Source organism: Quercus suber, unplaced genomic scaffold (genome assembly GCF_002906115.3).
Source record: "Quercus suber isolate HL8 unplaced genomic scaffold, Cork oak 2.0 scaffold_81, whole genome shotgun sequence".
NCBI lineage: Eukaryota > Viridiplantae > Streptophyta > Magnoliopsida > Fagales > Fagaceae > Quercus > Quercus suber.
In genome coordinates, this window is record NW_027069546.1 from 114,910 (window position 1) to 130,539 (window position 15,630).

A 15,630-nucleotide genomic window follows, 5' to 3' on the forward strand; every position below is an offset into this window, starting at 1 on the left:
TTTGAGGACAAATTGATTGAAAATCTTGATTTTGGAAGATCTGGGTTAGATTCAAGTGTTTTTGAAAAACTTTTCGTCTCATACTCATGCATTTTTTTACAACAATGTGCTTTGATGAGTTTCTGCATTAAAATGCTCTGTTTTTAAAAAATCTAATTTTTTTCAAACTTTCGATCGATCAAACCTATTTTTCGATCAATCGAAATTGCAATTAAAATTTTTGGTTTAAGTCTGCCTAACTCGATTGATGTTCGATCAATTCTCGATCGATCGAAACTGAAAAATTTTCAATTTCTATGTTTTTGACCAAAATTTTTTTTCATGCATCATTTGTGTTTAGGATTCACATGCATTGCATTGTTTTTGTATTCATTTTGCAGTTTTGCAGTCATATCTCTCATTGTTTTCACACATANGAAGTCAAGTAGGGAGCTTGTAAGTCTTTTGTATGAACTTCGATTCTTTCATAGTAGATTCAGGTTTGCCTTGAGGATAGGTGGGTCAAATCCTCCCAAGTTTTTACCGTGTAGTTTCCTGGGTGATCATATCATTGTGTTATTTATTATTCCTTACTTTATATTTTTGATATGATTGTTTGATTGTTTTAACCTAGAATTGCATAATTTGACGAAGTAACAACTTGACTAATTAACTAGGTTAATCCAATTGTTGTTTTAAGGGGTCTAAATTTCTAACAAGTGGCATCAGATTGGGTAGCTCTTCTGTTTTATATTTTTTGATCTAAGAGCTGATCTTTGACCCCTGTTGTCATGGATAATTTGAAGTGTCTTTCTGATCATGTTTCTACTCATACTTCTGCTGATTTCATTGATGCCTGTGATGTTTTGAATAAAAAGGACACTATTGTTTCTATTGATTTTTTTGATGCTTTTGAAACTCTTCGTAAGGAATTATCTAAATCTTTGAAAATTGTTAAGAAATTTAAAGAAGATTTAAAATTAGCTAATCTTGAAAAAGAGGAATTGATTGTGAGATTGGATGAATCTAATAAAAAGAATGAATTTTTGAGAAATCAAATTTCCTCTCAAGATGAGAAGATGAAAAGCTTGGAACAAGAGTTAGTTGAATCTAAAGCTAAAATTGAAAATTTGACTAGTACTAAGCTTGCTGTTGATAACAGAAGTGTTTCTGTTTCTCTTAAGCCTAAAACTGAGAAAGTTTATATCCTCCTTTTAAGAGGATTAATAAAGAGAAGGCTTATTTTGCTGGATTAGACAAAGGTAAAAGTTCTGATGTAGACGTTGAAGTTTTTAAACCTAAGTCTAAACCTACTGTTAAAGAGCATAATAAATATGTTTTTGTGCCTACCTATCACATTTGTGGTGTTGTTGGTCATATTAGACCAAATTGTTCTTTGTTCAGGCAAAAACCTAAATTTGAGATTAGATTTGCTGTTAGGAAAACTGATGTTCTTAAATTTGTTCTCGTTTGTCACTTTTGTGGTGTCTCCGGTCACATTCGTCCTAATTGTCATAAGTTGAAATTTAAGCATTCTGTATGTCAATCTAGGATATGTGATGATATGTCTCCTGCCATAAGTCCATATAAATTGTTTCATATTCTTTTGAAAAATTTGAGCTTGTTGGCTTGTGAAAGGAATTTGCAGGATTTCAGTTTCTCTCAGAAGATTGTTGTAATTCCTCCAATACACTCTGCTTCTCATGGATTTTCACCTACAAAGCCAAAGACTCATGCTATATGGGTGAGAAAAGATTCTCTAAGGTGAGTGTTGCTGACTTGTCCTTGATTTAATTCTTTCAATTGATTGTGGACATGTCTTGTTTTTGTTTTGTTTTTTGTTGTTTTTTTTTTTTTAGATTGTTTTAAAAAAAAATCCAAAAACATTGAAAAATTTCAAAAAGATAAAAATATTTTATTTTGTGTCTAGTTTTTCTTTTTGAGGATTACATGAGTTATGATATCTCTCTCTTGATTTAGAACATGCTTAACATTGTGGAGAAACTTGAATAGTATGTGTTATATAAGTGTTAAGCTATTTTTGATTTTGTGTGAGTATGTACTAGTTTGTACATGTACTCATGAGTTAATTAAGAAATTGATATTTCTTGTTTGTGTACCCTCTATAGTTTAGTTAAGTACTGTCATGCATTGCATTTGCATTTTTAATCATTGAGCATAATGTATGTTTTTTGTTCTTGGTCATAAATTTTTTTGAAACCAAAAGATTTTTTGTGTTTTGTATTTCATATCATGGATTTGAAATCAAGGTTGGCCACCTTATCTTTACATAAAATGCTTATGTACCTTGTTTAGCTTGGATGAGCTTACTTTATTGCACTTTACTAGTTTGAGTTTTGTAGTGCATGTTGTGTGGGAAAGATGTTTATAGCGTTTATCACTTTGTCTTAATCTTGAAGTCACATGTTATTTGACTATCGGACTTGATCCTTTTGAGAAAGGCATAATATACCATCTCATCACTGTTCACTAGCCAATCATGAATACCTTAGTGCATATCATAAGATTTTGTGCTCGAGAAAGTGTAGCACATGCACAAAAAGAACATAAGGTGTAGCCTCGATTAATTGCTTAATGCTTAAAATTGGTGTGTACTATTAGGCTTGATACCAAATCACATAATTAAAATTGGTGTGTATATTATGAGGCAAAAATTCATATCTCTCATTGTTTTCACACATAACATGCATACACTTTGCTAAATTGGGTACTTAACTTGATTTAAAAATTGATTGATTAATTTTTGAGTTTTGTACATTCTAGTATATGCTATTTCAATCCCAGCGGAGGCAAAACTTTTTCAGGGGACAGGGATTCGCATTGCGAAGAGTCCAGACCTTAGATACAATATGTGGAAATGTAAAAGGGTACCCATTACACTGATGTTGATAATCGGTAGGATTTTCCTCCCCATCTGACGATATCGTATCAATTTCATCCTCGTCAAAGTCGAGAATTGAGACGAGAGTCCAGAGTCTTCCACTTGCTCTTCCAAGGTTTATTTTAATGAATTTATAGTACACACACACATTCAATAAAACCTTAAAAGATAGAAGAACATCCTCATTTTTTACTTTCTGCGTTAAGTATATAGACCATAAGGTAATTACATGTCTTTGGTTGTACATGATTTAAGATTGTTACAAGAAATAGTAGTCATATTGAACCAGCAAAAGTGGATTCAATCAGGTGGATTTATCATATTAATCATGCATTACAACTAATAGCATGACCTTGATCCTGCAAATGTGTTTTTAAATAGGTAGATCTATAACAAAGGAAGTCTCACACTCACTCACTTCACTTTATAAACTGGATAGGACGCTTTACAATAGGATTTTATTTCCAAAGCTGCAGCTTATCAGTAATCTTCCTATACTACTTCTTGGCTTAGAAAAATCTTATGTCAGCTACCAATACAAGCCTGACAAATTTATTTGTCTTATAAAACTTGTTTTATTAAAAAAGAAACCAGCCAATTTTAAAAACCTTCTTCTTTCCCTTCTTTTCCTGTTTCTCTTCTTATTTAAGTTACCAGCCCTTTCAACTCAACTTTTGCAATTCAAACCAATTGAGATTTTAGATCTACACAACTCAAAAAGACATTTTTTTCTTTCGGTGATCAAATGCACCTTAATAGCTTTCATGCATAAATTCATAATTATATTTCAAAAAAAAAAATCATGATTTCAAAAGAGCAATTCGTTTAGCAAAGGAAATTAAAAGAGGAAAAAAAAAAAAAATCAGTCACATATGATTCACCAACCAACATATGGTATGAAAACAAAAGGAGCAAACCCAAAATTTTAAAAAGCTGGTAACTTTCCCTTTTCGGTGTTTGGAGCATATATTTTTATGCATGCAAACAACAGGATAGGAATGAGATGAAAAGTGTCTTCATTTGCACGCCCCAAAGTTCATAGCTCTAACAATTAAGAATAGGAATGAGATTTTCAAACCCTTTCTTCATATAAAACAATGCTGGCTGACCAGAAAGTCCAGGTTCAGCAATGCTCAGAATCTAATTCTCATATTTAAAGCTGAGCCTTTTCGTTTCCTTTTTTTTTCTTTGGTTTCGTTTATTTTTTTAACATGCAAACAAAGATATGTTTCATCTTTTAACTCTTGTGGAATCTAACATCTTTCAACACTTGTGGCATCCAGTTGAAGAAGGGTATAATGTACCAGCAAATCCAAAAGGCATCCAAAACATGCACATTAGCAACAAAAATTGTTTAGTGACAAGGAATGTCGTATATAGAATGAAGTTGATGCTACTCTTGCAAAGCAAAATTATTTTACATTCTAGAGCACTTAAAACATAACAGCATAAAAAAGTTCATTATAGATTCCATAGCCCTGTATTGATTAGACGATGAACATTTCAAAATTCCTTTACCTCTTGTGTAACAACATGAGAGGGCAACTCCTGAGGATTCTATACAAAAGTTCCATATGCAAGCCCCTAAATGTGTACATGCAGTTATTTGATAGGGGGACCAAGTATGCAGCTGAAAGGAGAGTTGATGTCTCATACAAATTCAATAATAGGAAACTCTAAGGATAAAAAAAAATCACAGAACGAACAGAGAGAGAATAGACATAGGCCATCCTTGAAAATCAAAAGAAAAGTTGTAACAATAGTTCCACTCACAATATATTTAGATTTTCACTGTCACACCCTTTCCACCACACAGAAGATTAACAACATTTCTAATACTCGGGAATGAATTAAGAAAACATGGCAACATCCCCTAACTAAAAGAACAAGAAATCAAACTTACTGGATTTATCTTTCCTCCTTCTAACATACACGATGCATAGGCAACCAGATAAAGTGCTTTACTCATGTTCGTTGTAGAAAGTGTTAGTTGATTCAACTGGTAAGTCTCTTCTAATTGGAAAGGAAACCTAGAATCAAATCCCAACAAGGTGAGGGCTAACTGAGAGAGAGTGTTTGATTAAAGAAATAGAATTCAGATAAATGCAATTTGACAAGTCCTAGATTTTCTTGGGAACATCAATAATTCCTGCAGAAAATGAAGCTTCTCCTCTGAATTCAGACAAGAAGAAGAGAGTTTCATTGTCCCTAAGAAGCTTGCCTCCTTTAGGACATGTCTAACAAATTTCAGCTCATCCATTGAGCCATCAAATCCTTCAAAATAGATTGTTTTGAGGCGAGATGACGTAACAATCCATTCAAAGATGGATGTTTTTTCCTCATGATCTGCTGGAATCTCTCAATAGAAGATTCAGTAGTATATTAATTCAATGTGAACAAACATATCATCCTGTGAACATAACACAACATACCTAATCAAACATATCATCATGTGAACATACTTTCTGGAGAAGAAGCGCTTCAAGATTAGGAGACTGTCGAAGCAAGGGTAGTAGCCCACGCCAAAAGGAAGTACCATCATCAAACTTTAAGAGCGCCAAATTATGAAACATGGGACGATCAAATTCAGAAGCATTGTAGAGGCAAAAGTTGAATAATCTCAACAATATTAATCACTGCTTGTCCAAGAAGAAGTATTTAGCCATTTAATAATAGACCATGAAAAACGTGTTTTATTTACATGTGTGGTATGTAATGCCCCAAAATCATAAGCAATAAATGTCTATTTAATTTGAATAATCCATAAAATATGTTAAATAAAAGAAACTAGCAACCTTGAATCTCATCACAAAAGTCAGAGCTCTAATTCATCAAATACAAAACATCCTCAAAATAATTCTCCAATACAATGTTTAATGCCATAAAATAATAATAAAATCCTCAGTTCTACAAAAATAGTTTGTAACTATTGTCTTCCAAGAATCTCCACTCCAGTAATCCCTTTAATGTATCTGTAATGAAAAATAAAAGGGGGGGTGAGATAGCTCAATAAGTGGAATTCACTAACATTGGGGTGTGGGAACAAACCTTCAATAAATAATTCTTACAGGAATTTCATAACTTGTAGCTCAACAATATTTATCATCAAATATTTCATGTAAAAGAAAAATATCTTTATATCGTGAGCTATCATAATATATATATATTAATACCATCACATAAACAATTTCCTAGGCTTTTCTCGTGGTCAACGTTTACGCCCCGTTGAGAGGATTGTGTTGTCCCCTTTTTGGGACTGGAACCTCCTTTTCATCCCATTTCTTAAGGATGGCTCCTTTGGAACCTAAAGGTGCACTCCCTTGCTAAGGAGCTTCCCTTTTGGATCCTCAATAATTTACTCTCTTGCTAAGAAGCTATCAAATGTACACTGTCCCCTTTTGGGACCATCCCTTGCTAAGGATTAGCTGCAGTATGATTGTCCCTTGCTAAGGACTAAATACCATACTGATCTTCTAATCACGACTTGCCATAGGTTTTCAAAACATATACAAGATGCTCACATAAACAATCCATTCAAGATGCTTACAAAATAATCCAATCATAATTCTCAAAAATATAAGGATATATCGCACATACAAATTTAAATAAATTTAGGTTGTCCCACAAGTTTTTCATAAAACGAATAATTAATGTACACATCAAGAAATTATAAAATATCCATTTATATGTATAGAATAACAATATATTTCTTATATATATAATAGTTTAATAACCAACGCTGTTTCGGAAAAACCCCCAAAATTAGTAAACACCACTTACCTCTTAGTTGCAAAATAATGAAAATCAATCTCCCTTAAATCACAACAATTCAGTAGAATTAGAACCTAGCAATACCAAAAATAGGTTCATCAATACACAATTTCCCACTTAAAAATCTATTTTCACACTTAAAATGGTTTTATCCTAGACAATATAGATATATCTAAAATTCTCCCTTTATTCACCTAACTATCCAATTTACTATTGAAAGCCACGTATTGCCTTAATTTGTTGCTTAGCATTCCCTCTTGATGCACTGGATGTCCATTGACTCTAACATTATATATATATAAATATATATATATATATATATAGATATATATATATATATATAGATTCAACTAACATTATATATATATAAATATATATATATATATATATAGATATATATATATATATATAGATTCAACTTAACATTGAAGGCCACGTGAGATTGCTCTAATCTATCAATCTAGTGCTAGAATGCTCTCTTGATGCCGCTGGACATCTACTGACCTTAATATTATATATGTGTGTGTGTGTGTGTATCAATCTAACATGGAAAGCCACGTACAAGCCTTATATCAATCTAGTTGCCTATTGTCCCTTTAATGCCGCTGGACAAGGATTTAGACATTAATAGAAGTGTGATGGTTGATTGGTCAACCATTGAGGCTATGTGTGAATGCAATAACCATAAGCACTCTTTTCACTTTAACATGGTGACAAAGTCCAAGCCTAATACTCTATTTGGTTCAATTTCAAAGTTTGAGTTCCTTCCTGACATATTGAGCAAATCTTTATCTAATACAATACAATCGGAGGAGCCCTTTTCTATAGTATAATGATAGTCTAGGTTCATATCAATTGCTAGCTATTGACTATTCAAACTTCTTAAATCTTGAGCATGAGAAAATCATACCTGAAGACTCCAACTCAACGCCACAGTGAAGAAAGACAAAGCTCAATAGTCGGCTGAAGCAAAAAGGAAGCCTCCATCAGCAAAATACACGTGTGACTAAAGAGGAAAAAGGCTAGTTCAAGGCCCATATATTTACTTATGCCACCTTACTTGGGCTTCATATTCCAATTGTATTTATCTTATTTTTTAATATTTTAGGCCCAAACCAATTTAATCTATTTAATTGCATGCCTCCTTTATAGTCTATATATTACTAAAAGCTGAAGCGTAGCATATATTGTTGCTACGCTCCAGTTGAGCCACATAAACGTCCATCTCATTATCATTTTCTTTCCAATTTTCTTATAATTGTTTTTAACATTTAATTTTTATTTTATTTTAATATTTACACTTTTTCCAACCTTTCTCCATCCTTATCTTTTCATCTCCCCACTACCCTCTACATAAATATTATTCTTCTTCTTTTCATCTCCCTACTACCCTCTACGTAACTATTATTCTTTTTCTTTCTCTTCATCTTCCTTTATTTTGTCTCTTCTTATTCGCATTGTCTTACTATAAATTGGTCACTATCTATTCCATTCTAGGTTTTCTCTCATAAAAAAGGTTCTCTCTCTCTCTCTCTCTCTCTCTCTCTCTCTCTCTCAATTTTTCTATGAATTTTTTATATTCTTCTATTTATGCCAAATTACTAATCTTTGGGAATCCTTTCTTTTCTTTTTTTCTTCTTTGTTTTTCTACACTAGAATCATTATGCTCATTTCTCACTTAATTTAATCGAGTAGTTTGCAGAAATTCAAAAAAAGGTTCTCTCTCTCTTTCTCTCTCAATTTTTGATGAATTTTTTATACATTCTTCTATTTATGCCAAATTACTAATCTTTGGGAATTATTATTATGTTTTCTCTATACTAGAATCATTATGCTCATTTTCTCACTTAATTTAATCGGGTAGTTTGTAGGAATTCAATTAAAGCTAGACAATAAGGGATTTTACGGCATTGGAGAACGCCTAAATATATACCAGCCAAAAGTTGAAAGTCAGCAAATTAGTGGAGCTATGATTAAGCTTCAAACGGGATTGATGGTATTGCCAATGTTCTTTAATTAGCATCCTTATTTCTATTTCTCTATATATGTTTCCTAGAATTAGTATTAGTCTCATTTTTATTTTCTCTATCATATTCTAGGTAAACCAAGAGTTCTTTAAAACTCCACATTGGTTAATGCCATTTAGATTTGTTTCTTAATTTTTTTTTTTTCTCTTTAATTGTTAAATGTTACCCTTTTTTTGCTCTTTCTTATAACTCTAATTAATTTTGATGGTTCTTTTTTTTTTTTTTGGTTAGTTAAGGTTGATGGTTCTTTCTTACAGAGAAAAGAAAAAATTGTAAACAATTGAATTCTGTATAAACTTGTACCTAAAGGGGACAGGATCCTTTGTTTATTTGATTAGAGACAATATATTAAAGGGGCATATCCTTTGGCCATTGCATTGCACTTCTTAGAGGTTAAAAGATAAAGCTTGTCATTATAGGAAAACATTTTGGGTGGGGATAATGGCATCATTTTTTTTGCTCTAAGAGTAACAAAAGATCCTATTATAAAGGAAGCCCACAATCATACCATATGCTTATTACACAAACCATGAGCACAACCCATTATTCTCTCTCACCATGTTTCTACTACGTTTGCATTTAGCAACCTAAGATTAGAATTTATTCCCAATAGAAAACTTGTAGAATCATTCAGTTTTTATAGGAAACTAGCCGCAGGCTCACACGATGCATGGGAATATAAATATTATGCAGTGAAGTGTAATATACAAAAAGTAACAATTACTTCAAGCATTGTCTTTTTTTCAAAAAAAAAAAAAAAAAAAGAAGAAGAAGAAGATTTTTACATTTTTTTTTTTAATCTTTTTATCTCTACAAATATATCATTTTAATATTTTTTGTGTATTTCATTAATAATTTTTAAGGTGAACCATATTCTTCTAACTTTGTTGTAGTGTGTTACATTTGCTTAATATACAACTCATCTCTTAAGGAATAAGGAAATTGTCATAATAATAAAAAATAATCACAAAATTACAATGTTAACTTACCAAAATTAAAATAAAACTAAAGAAATAAAAAAAAATAGATTTTATAATAATTTATAAGTCAAAAAATTGGCAGGCATATTCAAATTTCTATTTCCAAAAACAACTAAGTATTAATCCAAACCAAAATTCAATCAAAATTATAAAAGGGAAAGAACAAAATCCTAAAACACATAATTAAAAAAAAAAAACCATCAATCTTAATTTGAGTTACAAGAAAGAACAAAATCTTTTATGTGCAATTGTTCTCTTTATTGGTATTTATTGTTATATTTTTTTTTTTTAATTTTTTTTTCTTCTCATCTTATGTTGTTCAACATTTAAATTCAGTCACATCTTCTACACCATTAAATTATTTATTTTCTCTCTTTTTTTATTTTTAATAATTAAATATGGAATATTTTATTTAAATAATAAATTTATCCTTAAAAAGTTGTACTTTTTTTTTTTTTAACATTTACACTTTGTCCAAGCTTTTTCCTTACCTTTATCTTTTCATCTCCCCACTACCTTAATATCACTATTCATCTCCCCACATCTTCCATTTCATTAAATTATTTATATTTTTCTCTCCTTTTTATTTAAAATATTAAAAATTATACTTGTAGGGTCCGATTTTGTAGCCCAAAAGATATAGGCTTAAGGCCCAACGAACCCAGAACAATGAATTTGTAGAGAGTGGATCGAAGGTTTAGGCGCTCGCCGCGCTCAACGGAGTATAAACTACTTTCTTTTTATTGGAAGATACTAAGACTAATTTACAATTGAGGGATGCTCCTCGGCCCATGGCCGAGGAGGTTTTTCCTTCTCTCTTTTTTTTTTCCTCCTCCCATTACACTTTGCCCACGTTTCTTATATATCCCTCTCTTCCTCCTCCTGTTGATCATCTATTAGCTTCCCTTCTGACAGTCCGTCCCATCAGGGGTTTTATCCGTGCTCAAATGGCTCACCCTGATCGATGTTGCCCTGTCGAGGGGTTACATCCCCATTAATGCGGCCAGGAGGGTTAAGTGGGCGCATTCAATGCCGAGGTGACAGTTCGCCCAGGGTTTGCCCCTTCTCCACACTTCTGTTGCCAACGCGTGGCACTGGGCCCTCCTCTCCTCGAACGGCAAAGGAATCTCCTTTGGTGGGGTGGTCCTTGTGTCCCCTCGAGGTCTCGGACGACCGAGGACAGGGCCATCCTCGGACATGCTCCTTGGGGGTTGGTCTTTGTGCCTTCATCCTCAGACCCATCATGCGTCTTCGGCGTGGGCCGTTTGGGCATGGCTTTGAGTGGGCCGAGACTACCCGATTTTCTGACCCCACAATACTTAATTTCAATAAATAAAAGTGTCATCATAAAGTGGAGTAATACTAGGGACACACTCATTCTCAAACCCAATACATCAAAGAAAAAATATAATACAAAACAAATGCCAATTGGGAAACACTAAATTAAAAAAAGAATAATGAGGATATCAAACCAAATTTAATATAAAGAAACTAATAGTTATGGATATACTAACTTAAGGGTAGCAAAATTAAATTTAAAAAAAAAAAAAAAAAACTACAATGCATATTTGATGCAATAAAATCATCATCAAATTTCGGAAAACAGTAGGTTGCCTTTGGAGAGAAAGAGCGAGATGGTAAAGAAAAAAAAATCAATGTCAATTAGTAACTATTAATTGGAAAACAAAGAGGTTGTAAGGAGAAGTAAAAATAAAAAATAAATATGACCAATATGGAGAACATTAAAAACTTTACAGTGCAATAAAATCAACTGTTACATTCACTTAAAAAATTGAATCAATAATCAATAATTATACACAATCATAGCAATTAAACTCTAGTTCATAACTAAAAGGAGATGTAAGGTTTTTATTAACTTAAAAGAAAATGAAAAATCAATTATTAACAACAGCAACAAGAATAATAATAATAATAATATTAATATTAATAATAATAATATAGGGATAATTACATTCTCCTTCCTTGAGTTTTGAAGAAATAACACTCTACCCCAAACTTGAAAGGAAAAAATATTTTCACCCTTTACATTTGTTTAACCAAATTTTGTTAAATTAATATTAAAATATTGTGTACTAAACTGCCTGTGCTTAAGGTAGGTTCCAAAATTATCCTTAATTTTAAAATTAAATTCTCTTATTTTAAAATTTTAAATTAAGGTGTATTTCAAAATATTAAGTAATGTCTTTTGCTTCTTTTTTTTCCCTTTTCTTTTCCCAATGAGTAATGGAGAGATTTGTCATTTCTAATCTTTTGGTATTTTATAAATTTGTATTTTAATTCTAAAGTTATGAGTAATGTCTTTACTAACCATGGTCAAACATTTATAAACAGATTCTTAAATAAATTTAAAATATTTTGTTATTAATATAAACAAAATGGGAGAGTGTTATTACTTATTACCTCAAATATATTTAATAAGATCACCCTAAAAAAAAATTATCTCGCGCAATACACGGATCTACAACTAGTTTACATATAATAATTAAATAGGTGTTAAAATTTTGGGGTGTTACATACTTTCTGGAGAAGAAGCGCTTCAAGATTAGGAGACTGTCGAAGCAAGGGTAGTGGCCCACGCCAAAAGGAAGTACCATCATCAAACTTTAAGAGCGCCAAATTATGAAACATGGGGGGATCAAATTCAGAAGCATTGTAGAGGCAAAAGTTGAATAATCACAACAATATTAATCACTGCTTGTCCAAGAAGAAGTATTTAGCCATTTAATAATAGACCATGAAAAACGTGTTTTATTTACATGTGTGGTAAATGAGTCCAAATGTAGGGATTTAACATTAGAGAGTGCTCTAATGAAGTCCCCTACTCTATTTCCACATTCTTCAAGATCAAGACTGAAGTAAAGTGATTCGATGACGACCGCGTCAACTACGTTGGACAGATCTTTCAACAAAACGTCTTTACTCAGCTGACTGCTGACCTTTGAAATGAATGTGCTCGAGAGCTGGGGTGTTGATCTCAAGTTCATAGCTTAAATGTAAGAAATGTAAATGTAATATTTTCAGGGTAGGGACAATGATTTTAAAGTTACAGGGGCAGTTCCCAGAAAATGATTCTACAGACAAGTCTTGAAGGACAGGGCAGCAAGTGAGGAATCTCCAGAAAGAGTCTTGGTTTGCATAATCGACAGAATGAAGATGACTATATTTTCCTAGAAAGCTTTATATTGTAATTTTTAATGTATGTGATTATTTGTGAAAAGGGCATCATATTTGGTGATGTATATGCATGATTTGGTGGCATGGAAAAGATAAGCAACTTTTATAAAATTCTTGGTGTTAGGACATATGTGATTCACTTGTTAAGAACATATGTCACTATTTTATGTAATTGGCTAATCATTTGACAAAACGCACTTTACTTGTATTTGGGTAGATTTAAGATGTGTTTAATATTTCAAGAAACCTTGTTTCAAGCTCAAGTGTTAAAGCCATGCAAGTTTGTCCAAGATTCAAGTTTGAAAGTGTCTATCATTAAAGCTCGACAGCTAGCATCTATCAAGCTTGAAGAGCTGTTCCAGCCTCATGGCTCAACAGCAGCTCGACAGATAGTTATCTGTTTTGACTCTAATCCGTGATTGTATGTTTGGGATTGCTTTTGTCACAACCTTAGACATATAGAATGATTATTTTAAGGGTCGTCGAAGGTGACACAAGTTGCATAAGTGTTGAGTAAAGTTTGTTCAAGCAAATTGTGACCGGAGACAAAATTTGCTCTAGTTCATCTTTCTTTAAAGAAATAGAATTCAGATAATTGCAATTTGACAAGTCCTAGATTTTCTTGGGAACATCAATAATTCCTGTGGAACATGAAGCTTCTCCTCTGAATTCAGACAAGAAGAAGAGAGTTTCGTTGTCTCTAAGAAGCTTGCCTCCTTTAGGACATGTCTAACAAATTTCAGCTTATCCATTGAGCCATCAAATCCTTCAAAGATGGATGTTTTTTCCTCATGATCTGCTGGAATCTGTCAATAGAAGATTCAGTAGTATATTAATTCAATGTGAACAAACATATCATCCTATGAACATAACACAACATACCTAATCAAACATATCATCATGTGAACATACTTTTTGGAGAAGAAGCGCTTCAAGATTAGGAGACTGTCGAAGCAAGGGTAGTAGCCCACGCCGAAAGGAAGTACCATCATCAAACTTTAAGAGTGCCAAATTATGAAACATGGGAGGATCAAATTCAGAAGCATTGTAGAGGCACTGAAAAGTTGAATAATTACAACAATATTAATCACTTCTTGTCCAAGAAGTATTTAGCCATTTAATAATAGACCATGAAAAACGTGTTTGATTTACGTGTGTGGTAAATGAGTCCAAATGCAGGGATTTAATATTAGAGAGTGCTCTAATGAAGTCCCCTACTCTATTTCCATATTCTTCAAGATCAAGACTGAAGTAAAGTGATTCGATAACAACCGCGTCAACTACGTTGGACAGATCTTTCAACAAAACGTCTTTACTCAGCTGACCTTTGAAATGAATGTGCTCGAGAGCTGGGGTGTTGATCTCAAGTTCGTAGCTTAAATGTAAGAAATGTAAACGTAATATTTTCAGGGTAGGGGCAATGATTTTAAAGTTACAGGGGCAGTTCCCAGAAAATGATTCTACAGACAAGTCTTGAAGGACAGGGCAGCAAGTGAGGAATCTCCAGAAAGAGTCGTGGTTTGCATAATCGACTGAATGAAGATGCAGAAGCCCAGGGATGAAGAAGAAGAAGAAGATGGAGGATTGATAACAATACTGCCACCCAATTTCAGAACCACTAGTGGTTTAGCATAATTGAATAGGGTAGAGGTTAAGTTGAATGGTTGGTGAATAAAAACTTCGAGATCGAGCTCTTGCAAGAAGCCACCTGAAATTGCAGTGTGAACCCATGAATCCACATCGATTGAGTTGCAATGACAATGCCAGCGGAGGCGAAACTTTTGTAGGGGAAAGGGATTCGCATTGCGAAGAACCCACACCTTGGACACGATATCGGCAAAGCTAAAACGGTACCCATTTTGATGATGATTTTCTGAGCGTAAAATCCAAGACCCAATCGAAGAATATGGCAATGTCAATTCACCGTCGTCCAAGTCGAGAATTGGGACGAGAGTCCAGAGAGTCTTCCACCGGCTCGACAAAATGCTTGTCGCCAAGGCCTCTTTGGTTGTGAGAAACGAAAGGATATAACAGAGGAGAGGCACCGGGAGATTGCTAATCCTGTCTTCGAAAACTGTTGTCTGTTCTGGTTCAGAGGGTTCCTGCTGTTTTGAGGTTGATTCAGCCATTCCCATTCCGCTTAATTTGAACCACAACACACACCCTCCACTTCACAATTTTGAAACTTTCGCAACACTTTTTTTTTTTTTTTGGAGGAGATGGGTTGGTCTTCAAATGTTGTCATATACACTACTTTGATTGATGGGTGTTGTAAGAATGGAGATATTGAGCGGGCCAAGGAGTTGTTTTGTAAAATGGGAGAGCTTGGTTTGGTTGCTAATCAATACACTTAAACGGTGTTGATCAATGGGTTTTTCAAGAAAGGGCTAAAGAAGGATGGGTTTGAGCTGTATGAGGAAATGAAGCACAATGGGGTGTTTCCTAATTTATAAACCTTGTATTACTTACCAATCAAAAATAAAAATAAATAATGCCTGACAATTTTAAAAACTTTCTTCTTTCCCCCTCTCCTCTTAGTTAAGTTACCTGCCCTTTTCAATTCAACTTCTGCAGTTGAAACCAATTGAGATTTAGACCTACATAATTTAATTGGTTTAAATCGAAACACAGTGAAAGCTTTATAAAGCTTTTTAATTATGATTGGTTTGAACCCTTTATAAAATAACAGTGGTTCTCAATATTGTTTGAGATCATGCCATAAAGATGAAAAAAATAATTGAACATAATAAATTTGGCCTAAATGATTGAGGATTTT